Consider the following 15,630-nt stretch of genomic DNA (forward strand, 5'->3'; position numbering starts at 1 on the left):
AAAATGACCATTTACTAGAGCATAAAAACCCCACAATCCAGTGCAGAAACGCAGAGATAATCAATGCATCCTTCTCAGATCATAATGTAATAAAAAATATATGTAATAAAAGGCCATAGAAAGATAGACCAAAAATTCATTGGAAATTAAACAATCTAGTCCTAAAGAATGAGTGGGTTAAACAACAAATCATAGAAACAATCAACAACTTTATTCAAGAGAATGACAGTAATGAGACAACCTACAAAAACTTATGGGATATGGAAAAAGCAGTTCTTAGGGGAAGTTTTATATCCTTGAATACCTACATGAATAAAATAAAGAAGGAAGAGATCAATGAATTTGGCATGTAGCTGAAAAAGGAAGGAAAGGAACAAATTGAAAAAGCCCAATTAGATACCAAATTAGAAATAGTGAAAACCAAATGATAAATTAATAAAATTGAAATTAAGAAAACTATTGAACTAATAAATAAAGCCAGGGGTTGATTTTATGGGAAAAAAACAATATAATTGATAAACCTTGGTCAATTTGATTTTTAAAAAGAAAGAAGAAAACTAAATTACCAATATCAAAAATGAAAAGGGTGAACCCACCTCCAACAAGAAGGAAGTTAAAACAATAATTATAAATCACTTTGCCCAACTGTACGGCCATAAATTTGACAATCTAAAGTGAGATGGAGCAATATTTTCATATATATATATATATGTATATATATATATGTATATATATGTATATATATATACGTATATATGTATATATATGTATGTATATATATAGATGGATAGATAGATAGGTAGAGATAGATAGATAGATAGATAGATAGATAGATAGATAGATAGATAGATATTGCCCAGATTAATAGAAGAGGAAGTTGAATACTTGAATAACCCCATCTCAGAAAAAAAAAAAATGAACAAGCCATCAATAAACTCCCTAGGGAAAACTCTCCAGGACCAGAAGGATTTACAAGTGAGTTGTATCAAACATTTAAAGAACAGTTTATTTCAACACTATATAGACCATTTGGGAATACTGATGAAGAAGAAGTCCTACCAAATTCTTTTTATGATACAAATAGGGTTCTGATACCTAAATCAGAAAGAGCCAAAACAGAGAAAGAAAATTATAGACCAATTTCGCTAATGAATACACATGCAAAAATTTAAAATAAGATGTAAGCAAAAAGAATATGGCAACATATAACAAAAATAATATATTATGATCAGGTAGAAGTTATACCAGGAATGAAAGGCTTGTTCAATATTAGGAAAACTGTCAGCATTATTGATCATATCAGCAACAAAACTAACAGAAACCATATGATTATCTCAATAGACACAGAAAAAGTTTTTGAAAAAATACAACACCCATTCCTATTGAAAACACTGAAGAACATAGGAGTAAATGAAACCTTCCACAGAATATTAAGCAGTATCTACCTAAAACCATAAGCAAGCATTATATGTAATGGGGATAAGCTAGATGTATTTCCTATAAGATCAGGGGTGAAACAAGGATGTCCATTATCACCACTGCTGTTCAATATGGTATTAGAAATTTTAGCTTTAGCAGTAAGAGAAGAAAAAGAAACTGAAGGAATTAGAAGAGGCAAAGAAGGAATGAAGTTATCATTCTTTGCAGATGATATGATGATATACTTAGAGAATCCCAGAGATTCAAATAAAAAACTCCTTGAAATAATAAACAACTTTGGCAAAGTGACAGGTTACAAAATAAACCCACACAAATCTTCTGCATTTGTATATATTACTAACAAAGTCCAACAGCAAGAGATAGAGAAATCCCATTTAAAGTTAGGGTAGATACCATAAAATATTTGGGAGTTTACCTGCCAAAACAAACCCAAGGCCTATACAAACACAATTACAAAACACTTTTTTGCCCAGATAAAGTCAGATCAAAGTAAGTGGAAAACCTCAGTTGCTTGTGGGTAGGCAGAGGTAATATAAAAATAAAAATTCTACCTAAATTAATTTACTTATTCAGTGCCATACCAATCCAACTACGAAATAACTATTTTCTAGATCTAGAAAAAATAATATCAAAATTCATCTGGAAGAACAAAAGGTCCAGAAAATCAAAGGAACTAATGAAAAGAAATGCTAGGGAAGGTGGCCTAGCCCTATCAGATCTCAAATTGTATTATAAAGCAGCAACCACCAAAACCACTTGATACTGGCTAAGAAATAGAGAGGTGGACCAGTGGAATAGGTTAAGTACTCAAGATACAGTAGCCAATGAATACTATTTGATAAACTCAAGGACCCCAACATCTGGGATAAGAACTCACTGTCTGACAAAGATTGCTGGGAAAACTGGATAACAGTGTGGTGGAAACTGGACGTAGACCAATGCTTGACACTGTACACAAGAATAAAGTCCAAATGGACACATGATCTAGGTATAAAGATTGATACTATAAACAAATTAAGGGAGCAAGGAATAGTGTATTTGTCAGATTTATGGAGAATGGAGAAATTTTTGACCAAACAAGAGATAGAGATCATTATGAAGTGCAGAATGGATGATTTTGATTACATTAAATTGAAAAGTTTTTGCATAAACAAACCCAATGCATGCAAGATTAGGAGAGAAGCAGAAAACTGGGAAAGAATTTTTGCAACTAGTGTCTGTGATAAAGGTCTCATTTCTAAAATATACAGAACTGAGTCAAATGTACAAGAATACAAGTCATTCCACAATTGATAAATGGTCAAAGGATATGAACAGGCAGTTTTCAGAAGAAGAAATTAAAGCTATCTATAGTCATATAAAAATTGTTCTACATCACTATTGATTAGAGAGATGCAAATCAAAACAACTCTGAGGTACCACATCACACTTCTCAGAGTGGCTAATGTGACAAAACAGGAAGATGATAAATGTTGGAGAAGATGTGGGAGAATTGGAACACTAATTCACTTTTGGTGGAGCTGTGAGCTGATCCAACCATGCTGGAGAGTAATTAGGAACTATGTCCAAAGGGCTACAAAAATATGCATACCTTTTGACCCAGCAATACCACTTCTAGGACTATATCCCAAAGAGATGAAAAAAATGGGAAAGGATCCCACATGTACAAAAATATTTATAGCAGCACTCTTTGTGGTGATCAAACACTGGAAATCAAAGGGGATTCCATCAATTGGGGAATGGCTGAATAAGTTGTGGTATATGAACATAATGGAATACTATTGTATAAGTATGAGGAACTGAAATGAAGAACAGGAACACTTCTGAGAGCCCTGGAAGTTCTTATATGAATGATGCTGAGTGAAAGGAGCAAAACCGGGAGAACTTCGTATCTAACAACAACTACAGTGTGTGAGGAATTTTTCTGGTAAACTTAGACCTTCACAGAAATGCAAGGACCTAAAAAATTGCCAATGGACTTTGGAGGCAAAATGCCTTCCATATCTAGAGAAAGAACTATGGAATTGGATAGCAGAAAGAAGAAGACCATATTCTCTTGTGTTTTGTTTTGTTTCCTTTTGGTGTTTCTCATGGTTTCTTCCATTCATTTTCATTCTTCCATGTAACATGACTAGGGTGAACATGTATTTAATATGAATGCATGTGTAGAACCCATATAAGTTTTCATGTTGTCTCAGGGAGGGAGGGGAAAGGGAAGGGGAGATAATCTAAGATTTATGGAAGTGATTGCAAAAAACTGAAGGCAAATAAACTAATAAAAAATTATTCCCAATGAAATAAAAACATAAAAAAAATTATATGTGTGACAATGATTATTGTTGGTATTGTTATTATTATGCCAATGCAAGGTTCAGCAAAACAGATATGAGCATGTCCAAGGAGACTGAACAATATGGCAGCTGCAACTTATGGTTATTGCTCTGACCAGACGTGAAATCAGTCTTACTCACCCAGATCCATCAGCTCACCTCTTAAATATGATATGACTGTGTTAAGGCTGGCACAAAACCCAACCTCTCTCAGTGTAGTTTCTTCATCAAGTGGATTATGCTCTTACCACTGATCTCAGCATTAGTACAAGGACATAATATTTGAAAAGAGATTTGGAAACATGAAAGAGTTATAGAAACTCTTTATATATATATATATATATATATATATATATATATATAATTTTTCCCAGGGAGAAAGGGTGCTTCCTATCATGCCTGTGATTTTGTCATTGGAGAGAACTCTTGTTCTGGAAATCAGGTAGCTTATTCATGGCTACCACTTCAGTGAGCAGACAAATGATTTGTCCAGGGTCACAAAGACACTATGTGACAGAGGCAGAGTTTGAATTCATTACTCTCCTTCTCTCCAGCCAACCCTCTCTCCACCACACCATGTTGCCTCTGTAATGTAAGGTACTAAGAACTGCCACCACAGCAAAAGCATGAGCAACAATAGTACTCATAGGGATAGCAATAATCAGAAAATTGTTTAGCTAGAAAGGACTTTAGAAATCTTCTATTCCAAGTCTAATTTTATAGATGAATAAATTAGTCATGCTCCTACGCAGTATGACTTCCACACAAGGATCCTGGCTCCCACTCAGGATATAAACTAGACTACATTTTCCCATTCCCTGTATACAGCCAATCTGGATAATTCAAAGAGGGGGAGCCCCTTTTAGCTCCAAAGGAGGGCTACAAAGTTATTTTGAAAAGTAGGAGGCAGAATTATCCAGATAATTGCCTTTCTGCTTTATTTTGTCTTTGTATAGGAGAGAGAACAAGGCTCTCTCCCCAAGGATTTCATTTCAATATTGTGTTAAGCCTCTGAAATCCAGTGTCAATATATAATTTGGAATTTAATTTGAAAACTTCTATGCCATAGAAAAGCCTAGCATTATTCCTTAGCTATCATTCTCATTCAATTAAGATATTCACCACACGTAGAATTTACAGTACAATGCCCACACCATGAAACCAAGTGCATTTATTACAAAATTGTATTCTACTAAGTTGCTAATAAAATAGTGGTCTTTACTTAGCAGTACATCTTTCTAAAAATCTTACACTGGGTCTTCCTGAGTTTGTCCCTCTATCTTTAGTGAAGCTACCACGGTTTTGATTAGACAAAAAACGTGGCCAAAACAACAATAAAAATAACAATTTACATCTTACTAGAACTTTAAAGATTACAAATGCTTTTACATTTGTCACTTCATTTTAGCCTCATTACAGCTCTTTAATCTAAGGTAACTGGACCAATACTGTGATCCCCATTTAAATAAAAGAAAAAGTGAAACACAGAGAAATAAGGAGATTCATCCAAGTTAGCCAAGACAAGACCCAAACCCAAATTTGAATCCAAAAGTTTCCACTCAGTATTATGTGCTGAGACTCTCCCTCTCCCTCTTCTGTTCACTCTCATTCTCACTTTCTTTCTCCCTTTTTCTCCCTCTCCTCTCCCCCCATCCTTTTCTCAGTATGTGTTTAATTCCCCTGTGTATATATGAATATATGTGCTTTCAGGTTATACACACATATGCATGTACATATACTTACATGTTCATATAAATATATGTGCATACATGCACATAGATATACATATGCAAAGCCTCACCACACTCTTCCTGCCCTCTCCCTTTTAGATATATTCCACAACACAAATTTCAGGAACATGACCAGGGCCCATGATCAAAGCAATCCCTTCCACCTAACCTTAACCTCACAATCAAGCATTTAGTCAATGAGTAGGCATTTTTAGGGGCCTACAGTAGACCAGACACTATTTTGGATAGCAGGGATACAAAGGTAAAAATTATATAGTCCCTGTTCACAAGGAATTTACATTTTATCAATGGAAATAAGAGAAGCATATGTATGTATGTGTATGTGCATGTGTATTATATGTATGTATATATACAATATAAAATAAGCATGAGGTAATTTTGTAAGAGACAGAACTAGCAACTGGGAAGAAGGATCAGAAAAGTTTTCATGTAAAAGGTAGAGCTTGATCCTGAAGAAAGTCAGAGTTCCCATATGGTCGCGAGAAAGAGAGAGTGCATTGTAGACAACAGGCCATTGATGACGTAGGTCTGGAACTTCGGTGAAATACTGGGTTTAATATTCAGATCTAAGAGACCTCTGGATGTAGTAGGGCCAACTCTCTTACAGTTGAGCAGTGTTTTGATGTGTGTGTACATGTGTGTAAGTTTGTACACACTTGTGTGTGTCCATGCATGTTTATGTGAGTTTGGGAAAGAGAGATCATTAAAAATATATAGGAGGAAAGAACTATGATAAGAACTCAGGGCTAGTAGATGTAATTAGACTGGCCCACTTCTGCACATTTATATCGAAGGTATTCAGAAAACATGAGTATGATCCAGAGAAGTATGTTGTTCAATTTTCCGTGTTTCCTGAGGAGAAGCTTCCCTGGTGTGTGTCTATCTTTATGTCTCTGCTCTGGTACACAGAATATCATGAAGGCATCTCAGAAAAAGGATGAATGTCTATGTGTCACTCCCCAGAAATCTCATTGTTTTATTTTTAACATTTCTTAGCATGGTCTTCATGTGTCAAGGAGGCAGCAACCAAGCAAAGGCCTTTCAGGACTACATTTGGTTGCATTTCTAATAAGTGTTCTATTCATTCTCTTCAATAATCTGAGAGCTTCTTGTGAGTCTAGACATAAAACTTAATCTCCTAGGCAAAGGAATTCAAACTTCTATTAGCCAAACATTCTTCAAAATTCCATAGGAATAAATGGTACCCTCCAAGCTCACTACTCTTTCTATGTTATCCTCCCAGTTGACAGGGAATCATTTTACAAGATAATATTGCTGTTCAGACCTATTTAGAGTAAAATATAAGTTTTATAGAACCATTTTTTAAGGGAATTTGTTCTGTGAAGTTTGGATTCAGTCAAAGGGCTGCACTTGAGGACCTAAAATACCACGGCTTCAAGGCTGAAAGTTTGCCATTCTCAGGCCATACCTTCACCATATGCCTTACACACACTTGGTGCTCAGTATCTGTTCCTAGAATTGAAAGAATTGAACTTCATAGTTGGAGGTGGAAGAGCAGAACTTTCTGAACTGGACCACGGTGATATTCAAGCTTTGCCTTGAAGCATTTTCTTATCTCATTTTAATATGATTAAAATATTCTTATTTCCTCATTATGGCCACTCTCTCCAACAATGAAGGCTGAAACTCCTCATAGATGGCATCATGATGCAGTAGCAAAACAAGAAATTTAGATTCTGAGGACCTGATTTTTCAACCTGTTTCCTGCTACCTTAAGACTGTCCATTATCATTGTCCCCTTCCCACTTGAACTTTTCAATCTGACCCTGGATCACCTTGCCCCTGACAATTGGTTATTTGCATTATCTTACTAGGTCTCAAGCCTACATCCTCCTAAATTCTCATTAGTCATCCTGCTAGCTATTGTACCATATTAAAATATATTATTTTCCTTCATTGGAATATAAATCCTTGAGTTAAAGGAGTGTAGTGCTCACTTGTATATATCCTTAGTGTTAGCAAGTGACTAGCACCTACCTATTGATCTATATATCAATCTATCCATCATTCTTACTCTACCTGGATGAGAATGGGAAAGTCATTCTTTTCTATCAGTTATAAGTTTTATTACCTGAGAAATAAAGTATGCCACTTTTATAAATCACCTCTAAGGTTCTTTCTAGCTTTGAACATATGCCCTATTATGCCATATGACTCTATGAAGACATTCATGTCTGGAAAAGGGAGGTGGGCAGATCATGTTGTAAGAATAAAAAAATAACAGACTGTCAAAATGCAACAGTGGTACCATCGAAAATATAAAAAGAACAAGGGGAAGGCTTCTGGCACACTAAGAAGATCTTATATAAAAGACATATGGGAAAACCTGCAAGCTCTACATCTTTATTATGTGTGATAGGCTGAGAGGCTGATTTGGTGGTGCTCACAGGATGACAGATTTTCCAGGGAAAAACTCTAACATTTTTACTTGTTACAAGGAACTATGTAACTCAGGCACCCTACTTTCCATTATTCTGTAATACAAAAGCACAAGATCCTGGGTGACTAAAATTCCCAGGCTTTATGTAAAAGCTGCAAAAAATCAGGACAAATACATTTTTCAAAGCAAGATAAATTTCACGTTAATTGGATAAATACACTTCTAAACTAATTAGATGAATACACTTCATTTTATAAAGTATTTTCTATTTTATACGTGCAATCATCCATTCTTTTATTCATTCGACAACTGTGGATTGCGTCCACTGTACAAAAAGCACTATGCCAGAGGCTGGAAGAGATGCAAAGACGAAATAAGTTTTTTCTTACGAAAAGTCTCTCTTTTCATCAAGTTTGCAATTTAATGGTAAAGAAAAGCACTCTCAGAGTTTAAAATCATATTTAAGATTATTCTAATCCATAACCAAGAATCCTCTTTGAAAACACCCCCACCTTTCCCTTTCAAAATCTCAAATGAGGTGCAACTTCTCTCCTCCTGACACTGCACATTTCATTTTGGGATAGATTTCGTAATTTGGAAATATCCTTTTACATCTACTTGAAACCTGCCTCCTGGCAACTCCTACTTATCAGTAATCATCTCACTTATCTGTCAATCAAATTCAAATTTTCCTAACTGAGGAAATCTAAAAGCACAGCCCTTCCTACAGCATTAGACTTGAAATCAGGAAGACTATGTCTGAGTGTGATAATCACTGAGATCCCTTCCATTTTTAAAATAATTGCATCAATGTTGCTTCTAGGGCTGTATCACAAAGAGATCATAGAAATGGGAAAAGCATACACGTGTACAAAAATATTTATAGCAGCTCTTTTTGTGGTGGCCAAGAACTGGAAATTGAGGGAATGCCCATCCATTGGACAATGGCTGAACAAGTTGTGTTCTATGAATGTAATGGAAACTATTGTGTTATAAGAAATGATGAAGAGGTGGATCTCAGAAAAGTCTGGAAAGACTTATATGAACTGATGCTGAGCGAAGTGAGCAGAACTGAGAGAAAATTATACACAGTAACAGCCACAGTGTGAGAGGACTGTTTTTGATAGACTTAACCCTTCACAGCAATGAAAGGACCTAAAACATTTCCAAAGGACTCATGATACAAAATGCCATCCACATACAGAGAAAGAACTATGAAGTCAGAACGCAAAATGAAGCAACCTATTTTCTCCTTTGTTATGTTTTATTTTTCTCATGGTTTCTCCCACTCATTTTAGTTCTTCTATGTAAAACGACTAATGTGAAAATTTGTTTAAAGGGAATGCATGTGTAGAACCCATATAACATTGAATGTCATCTTGGAGAGGAAGGGAGGAGAGAAGGGAAGAAAATTTGGAACTTATGGAAGTGATTGCTGAAAACTGAAAACAAATAGGTTAATAAATTTGGGGAAAACAAAATAAAAATAAAAATTATTGCATGTTTGTGCTGAGTTCAAAATGTTCACCTGTTTGCGGGTCAATCATGAGGGCCTTTATCCAAATGCTATTGTCAGCATTCTCTTTGTCATTCCTAAAATTTAGATAACAAAGATGATATTTTATATCATCTGCCAAGTCTACGTATGTGTTTGCAGCTTCATTAAATAGCTTTATGGGCAGCTAAGTGGTGTAGTGGATAGAGCACCGGTGCATGAGTCAGGAGGACCTGAGTTCAAATCTCACTTCAGACACTTAATAACTCACTAGCTGCATGACCTTGGACAAGTCACTTAACCCCAATTGCCTCATCCTGGGTCATCTCTAGTCATCCTGATGAAATATCTGGTCACTGGATTCAGATGTCTCTAGAGGAGGAGTGAGGCTGGTGACCTGCACAGCCCTCCCTCACTCAAAACAAAGTCAAGTGCAAATCATTTCTCTGATTTCTCTTTGGGAACAAAGGACACACACACACACACACACACACACATACACACAAATAGTTTTATATAAAACCAGATGGAGAATTCAGATATCATGAATAACAACCAGCTTGAAAAATCAGAGGCTTGAATTTTGAGCTGTAATCTTAAGCATGTATTGAGATACATTAAGAGAAGCTTCAAAAGGTCTTGCAGAACTAAATTTTGAGAGAGTGAAAATACTAAATACTGGTTGCCAGTTGTTAGAAGAGCATGATCCTGTCTATTACTTATCATTGCAATGAAAAAAAAACTATTAGGCTTTGTGATCAGAAGCTCGTAATTTCACTGAGATCCTAAATTGATAGACTATGTGGTCCCTATAAATCACTATTGTGAGCCTCAGCTTTACAATCTATAAAATATGAATAATGTTATTTGCACTATCTATCTTATGGAGTTATTGGGAAGAAAATACTGTGTAAAACACAGAGCACTTCAAGGGAATAAAAAACAAGGGACAGCACAGCATGGTGACTGCAGTACTGCCTTGGAAGCCAAGAAGATCCAGCTGGAATCCTTCCTCTGGTGCTTACTAACTATGGCATCTTGGTGACGTCAATAAACTTTTATCTGTAGTTGCCTCACCTGAACAGTGGACAAACTATTATCTGTAGCACTTCATTCAGAGAATTGTAAGCAGGGAAAAGATAATTAGCAATTCAAAATTTGAAAAGTTATGTAAATGTATACTGTTGTTATTTCTTTTACTATTAAATCAGCAAGGTGCCCTGAGAGAGAATTATAGGCAGTATGTGCCAGAAAAGTCAAACAACCACCATCATCAACTTAACCGCCATCTTTCCTTAGACTCTGATGGAGACAGCCCAGGGCGCTGAATTCAAGAGCTTTGGGATTGGCCATACTTTTAGCCCAGTGCCCTCAGCATCATCATGGGAAGTAACCACTAATTCTGGTGCTATAGTCATATCTATTGAAGATTCAGAAAAGGAAGCATTTGTCACCAAAGTCCTTGGTACTGTCAAAAACTTCAAAATTAGAAAGTGGCATGAATTTATCAGTGAAATGTCATTTATCAGTGGAAAAATTTATTAGCCAACTGCTTTACCACTGAATACTTAGGATCAAGGGATCTTTCCATCTGAGGTGCAACTATAAATATGTGGGTATCTTTTCTCCTGTAGCCCTTTGACAGCAGTATCTTTCTTTTATATTGTATTCTCAAAACTTAGCATAGTGCCTTACACATACATACTTGATAGATACTTCATGGAGTAAATAAAAATTATTTGCATGATGTTTATTAATATGTCTATTAGAGTGTGATACAACAAAGTGAATAATGGATTTGCAGCAAGAACACCTGGGTTTTCTCCCAAGCTGCGATACACACAGGTAGTAAATCATTGTGATCTTGGGCAACTCAATTAATTTCTCTGTACCTCAGTTGTTTTTTTTTTAATCTGCAAAATGAGGAGATTGTACAAAATTACTTCTAAAGTCACTCTGAGTTGTAAATCTTTAATCTTATGAGCCTATGGCATTCTGCTTTTAAAACAAAGGGGGAAAGTCCATGTTTGACTGTATTATAGCGAGGATTTCTTTTTCATCACTTCCAAAAATTCCTAGCTGTTCACTTCCATCTCTGTCTCTCCTTAAAAAATTGCTTTCTTTTAGGGTGCATTTCTAATACATCCTTTAGGATACTTACTGTCATCCCCTTGCTTATTTAGGGTTAGAATCAAGGGTTAGGGTTAAGTTTAGAATCTAATCCTTATTGCTCTCTTGCCCCCAACACAGATCATAAATGTGAGCTCTCTCAGTAGACTTCTGGTGACCAACTCTTGGCTATTTGCTCTACATACTTATTCAGGGAACTTCTCAGACAACACAGTCCACAGTCTATAAATTGCCCCTTGCTTAAACCTTTTCAAATCAAAGATTATTAGCTGAGAGAATTTTTTTTAATCTTGGTTAAAATAAGCTTTGGTATTCTAAGAAACACTTTGGCTTTTAAACTAAAAGTGAACATTTCCCAGAAATTGCCCACATTTAGCTTAAACTGATAAGGAAGTCCATTTTCACAATAGACCTGAAAGAGAGCTGAGAGGTCAGACAGTCTCCAAGTTCCCTCAGTTACAGACACTGTACCCAGATAAGACAATGATCAAAAAAAAAAAGAGATTGCTGGAGATGGCTTTTTCTGTTCCTCTCGGTGGATACATTACTTTCATCCACAAGAGTTTGAAATAAGTGGCATGATGGTGTTCAGTTCTTAATAAAGTGAATTTGATTTCAAACTCCACCACAACTCTTAGGTAAAATTGCAAAAATTATGTTGAAATATTCCCCCTCTTAAATTCTCTCTAAGCCTTAAGAGTTTGACTAATTTTAATCCAGTTTATAACAGATGCAATATTTTTTGTCTCCCTAGAACAGAGCCAAGAAGAATATTAGAAAGTAGACTAGTTAGGCTGAAGGTCAGGAAACCATGATTCTAGACTTGGCTTTGCCTCTGACTTACTGAGTGATCATGGACTTTGAAATCACTACATACTTGGGAAGCTCAGTTTCCATCACTGCAAAAAATAAGGTTGTAAACCAGATGATCTTTAAGACCCTAAAGGTCTACGTTGTTTTGTTTTGTTTTTTAATTCTGAACATTCCCATATAATGCCATTGTGATTCTACAGAAACATGGCATTAGGGGAGCCTATCAGTCTACATGGTATCAGTGATCTATAAGAAAAAATGCTACAAATGAATGATGAACTAAAGGGTTATATGGCAAGATTTGGCAACATGATCACAGTGATGTGGTACAATATATTAATACTGTCATTTCAAGATAGCATTGTCCAGAATGACATCTTATGGAGTATGTCTGTTAATAAGAAGTGAAAGTATTCATTGTTGACCAAGCATCCATTGAGTTTTCCTGACAAAGACAATGAAAGCATTTGCCATTTCTTCCCCCTGAGAATGCAGTGGATGCTTTTGTTAGGTAACGAGAGATAAAGTGACTTGCCCAGGGTCATACAACTAGGAAGTGTCTGAGGCTACATTTGAACTCAGGTCTTCTTAACTCCAGGCCAGATGCTCTAACCACTAAGCAAACCACTGACTCTAATATAAACATATGAGTTGCCAAAGAATGTTTTGAGACCCTATTCATCACTGACTGGTTTATAATTCACAGCAAAGGAAAAGGAAATTTAACACAGATTAAAAATACAAAGACTTCTTACATGTGGGTTCAAAAAATCAGTTTCTTTAGTTTAAGATAAAGGGACTATAGTTCATCTGAATAAAAATCTAGCAGCATCAGTGGACTGCCATCTCAGCATGTCTATCAAGTGCTTTTACTACGATGGTCAAAAAGGTTAACGTGATTTTAAACTGTATTAAAAGAAATATATCCCTAAAAAAGACTTTAATACATGGTGTTGCATATTGCTAAATATTCAGTTCAACTAGATTTTTCAATCTAATTATTATTCAAGTTATTTGGACTCTTCATCTAGTTATACATATGTATATGTGTGTATGTGCATATATACACACATATGTGCGTTTGTGTGTATGTGTGTGTGTTCAGTATTCAATAAAATTGCAAAATACACAATAATGCAAATTGATCCAGTATTTGGGGATGGGAAGTAATCCTGAGGAACTCTGCCTTTGTCAGGTGACATTTGAAGTATTGTACTTTGGGTGTCAAATTTTAGGAAGAACATTTTCAAAGGGGTGTTCAGTGTGGGAAGGGGGTTCTTGTTCATGCCACATGAGGATTCTTGGAAATGTATGGGGACATGTAGCCTAGAGATAAGACTTGGGGAGAACATAAGAACTGGATTTGAGGAGTAGCCAAATGCAAGAAGATTAGACTTGTTCTACCCAAATCCCAATAGAACTAAATCTACAGAAATTGCAAAGAGACAAATTTGGACGATAGACGGGAAACAACTTGATAACAATTAGAGCTGCCTCAGGCAGGTAGTGTATCGCCCCCTACTGGAGATCTTCATGAAATATATAGAGGGCAACTTGGATTGTACGTTTCTATAGGGTCTGTTCCAATTTCTGTGACTCAATATGACAAAGCTGAAAGACAGAAAGAGACGGAGAGAAATAGAGAGACAGAGAGAAGAGAAATAGGAGAGGGAAGAGAGAGATAGCAAGAGAGAGAAGTGAGAAAGAGCAGAGAGAGGACAGAAAAGTTAATAAAATGGTAAACATACTCTAAACTTTAATCCAGGATTTTGCTTCAGTCAGACATGACTTAGTGTATATACCTTGTAGAGAATAGAGCTCTGAAAATATGATTATCCCATGAACCAGCTCAAGTGATTTTCCTTTGGTATTATATTTAAAGAGCCAAGAAACATCTATTCGCTAAACCCATTACAATGCTCTCCTTCCCAGAACTCAGGTCCAGTATCTACTCTCCCAAAACTGAGTTGTTGTTGTTAACAAATTCTCCCTTGAAGATTGTCCCAGAATGCTGGGGGCCTTCTTTCTTTATCTCTAGGGCACTGCCCTAGACCCCAAATCATCTATTTATTATCCAATATTCTCTGTCCTCTCTGACATCACCTTCAATTTCTTCTGTATACATTTTATCCATGCATCATTTTTTACATTTACTCTCCCTCATTAGAAAATGAGTTTCTTGATGTCAGACATGTTTTTGTTTGTGTTTTTGCCTTTCTTTGTATCCCATGTTGGGTAGCATGATGTCTGGCATGTAATAGGTACTTAGCAAATGTTTATTTTCCAAGGCACTGACAGAGTGACTTAGTAGGTAGCCAAGCATCCTCATTGTTGTTCCTGTGTTTGCTCACAAAATCATTTAGGATTAAAAAAGGATGGAAATGTTTTGATCTGTATTAGCAGAGAGAGTCCTGCTCCTGATTTCCCTGTGGAACTCACATTGATAGAAAGAGTTCCTAGATTAAAGTCAGGCACTGAAGATAGAGAACTAAATCACTCCCAGGAATTCTTATAGTCACATAAATTCTTCCTGGACCTGGGGATATCATCTAACACAATTACTCATTTATGAAAGTTGTGCTAACTCCATCAGTATCAATGATTCCTGGAAGATATTTCTGTCTAAAGTATAAAATCTGTCCCTTTCAGCACTAGTATGAAAGTACAGCACAGGCAAAGTGGCAATGCCTTAACTGTATATGAGTACATGACTTTTTCCCACCCTTATCAAGGGAGTATTAACCTTCTATCCCTTCTAAAGGCCCAGTCTTAGAGTCTTTTGGACCAAGGTTCAAGTTCCAAATCTGACTCAGGTCTCAGTGTCCCTAGCCACTCAAACATTAAAAGTGCTAAATAACTTGCTTTTCTCTCTCAGAGGAGAAAGGTTCCACACCAAGAGTTCTTTATATAAATAAAATCACTGGCCCCCAGATAAAACTGTATTTTTTTTTTTAATTTAAGGGGACATGACTCTTACCTTTGGGTCTTTTCCTATGCAGCAATTTATGTTTCAGGGTTTGGCCCATAGACTATCTACAGGTATTATCCTAAGTTCCAAAAAAAAAAAAAAATCTTTGACAGCATAGTTGTTATATGCATTGAGAATTTTCCATTCCCTTTGGGTATTACTGTAACTATCTCAAGACAACATGGATATATGCATTTAATCATCAATGACTGATAATAGCAAAGGATAGTAAAGAGGTAAGGTGCCCATCCATAAGAATGTAAGACCCTTGGGGCCCTTGTTTCCTTATCTAGCACAATGTA

At 35.9% G+C, this 15,630-nt stretch overlaps 1 pseudogene; it reads right to left on the reverse strand.

Annotated features, from left to right (window-relative positions):
- Positions 1–15,016: 15,016 nt before the first annotated feature.
- LOC140512966 (U6atac minor spliceosomal RNA) lies at positions 15,017–15,125 on the reverse strand (annotated as a pseudogene).
- Positions 15,126–15,630: the final 505 nt, after the last annotated feature.

Source organism: Notamacropus eugenii, chromosome 6 (assembly GCF_028372415.1).
Source record: "Notamacropus eugenii isolate mMacEug1 chromosome 6, mMacEug1.pri_v2, whole genome shotgun sequence".
Classification (NCBI taxonomy): domain Eukaryota; kingdom Metazoa; phylum Chordata; class Mammalia; order Diprotodontia; family Macropodidae; genus Notamacropus; species Notamacropus eugenii.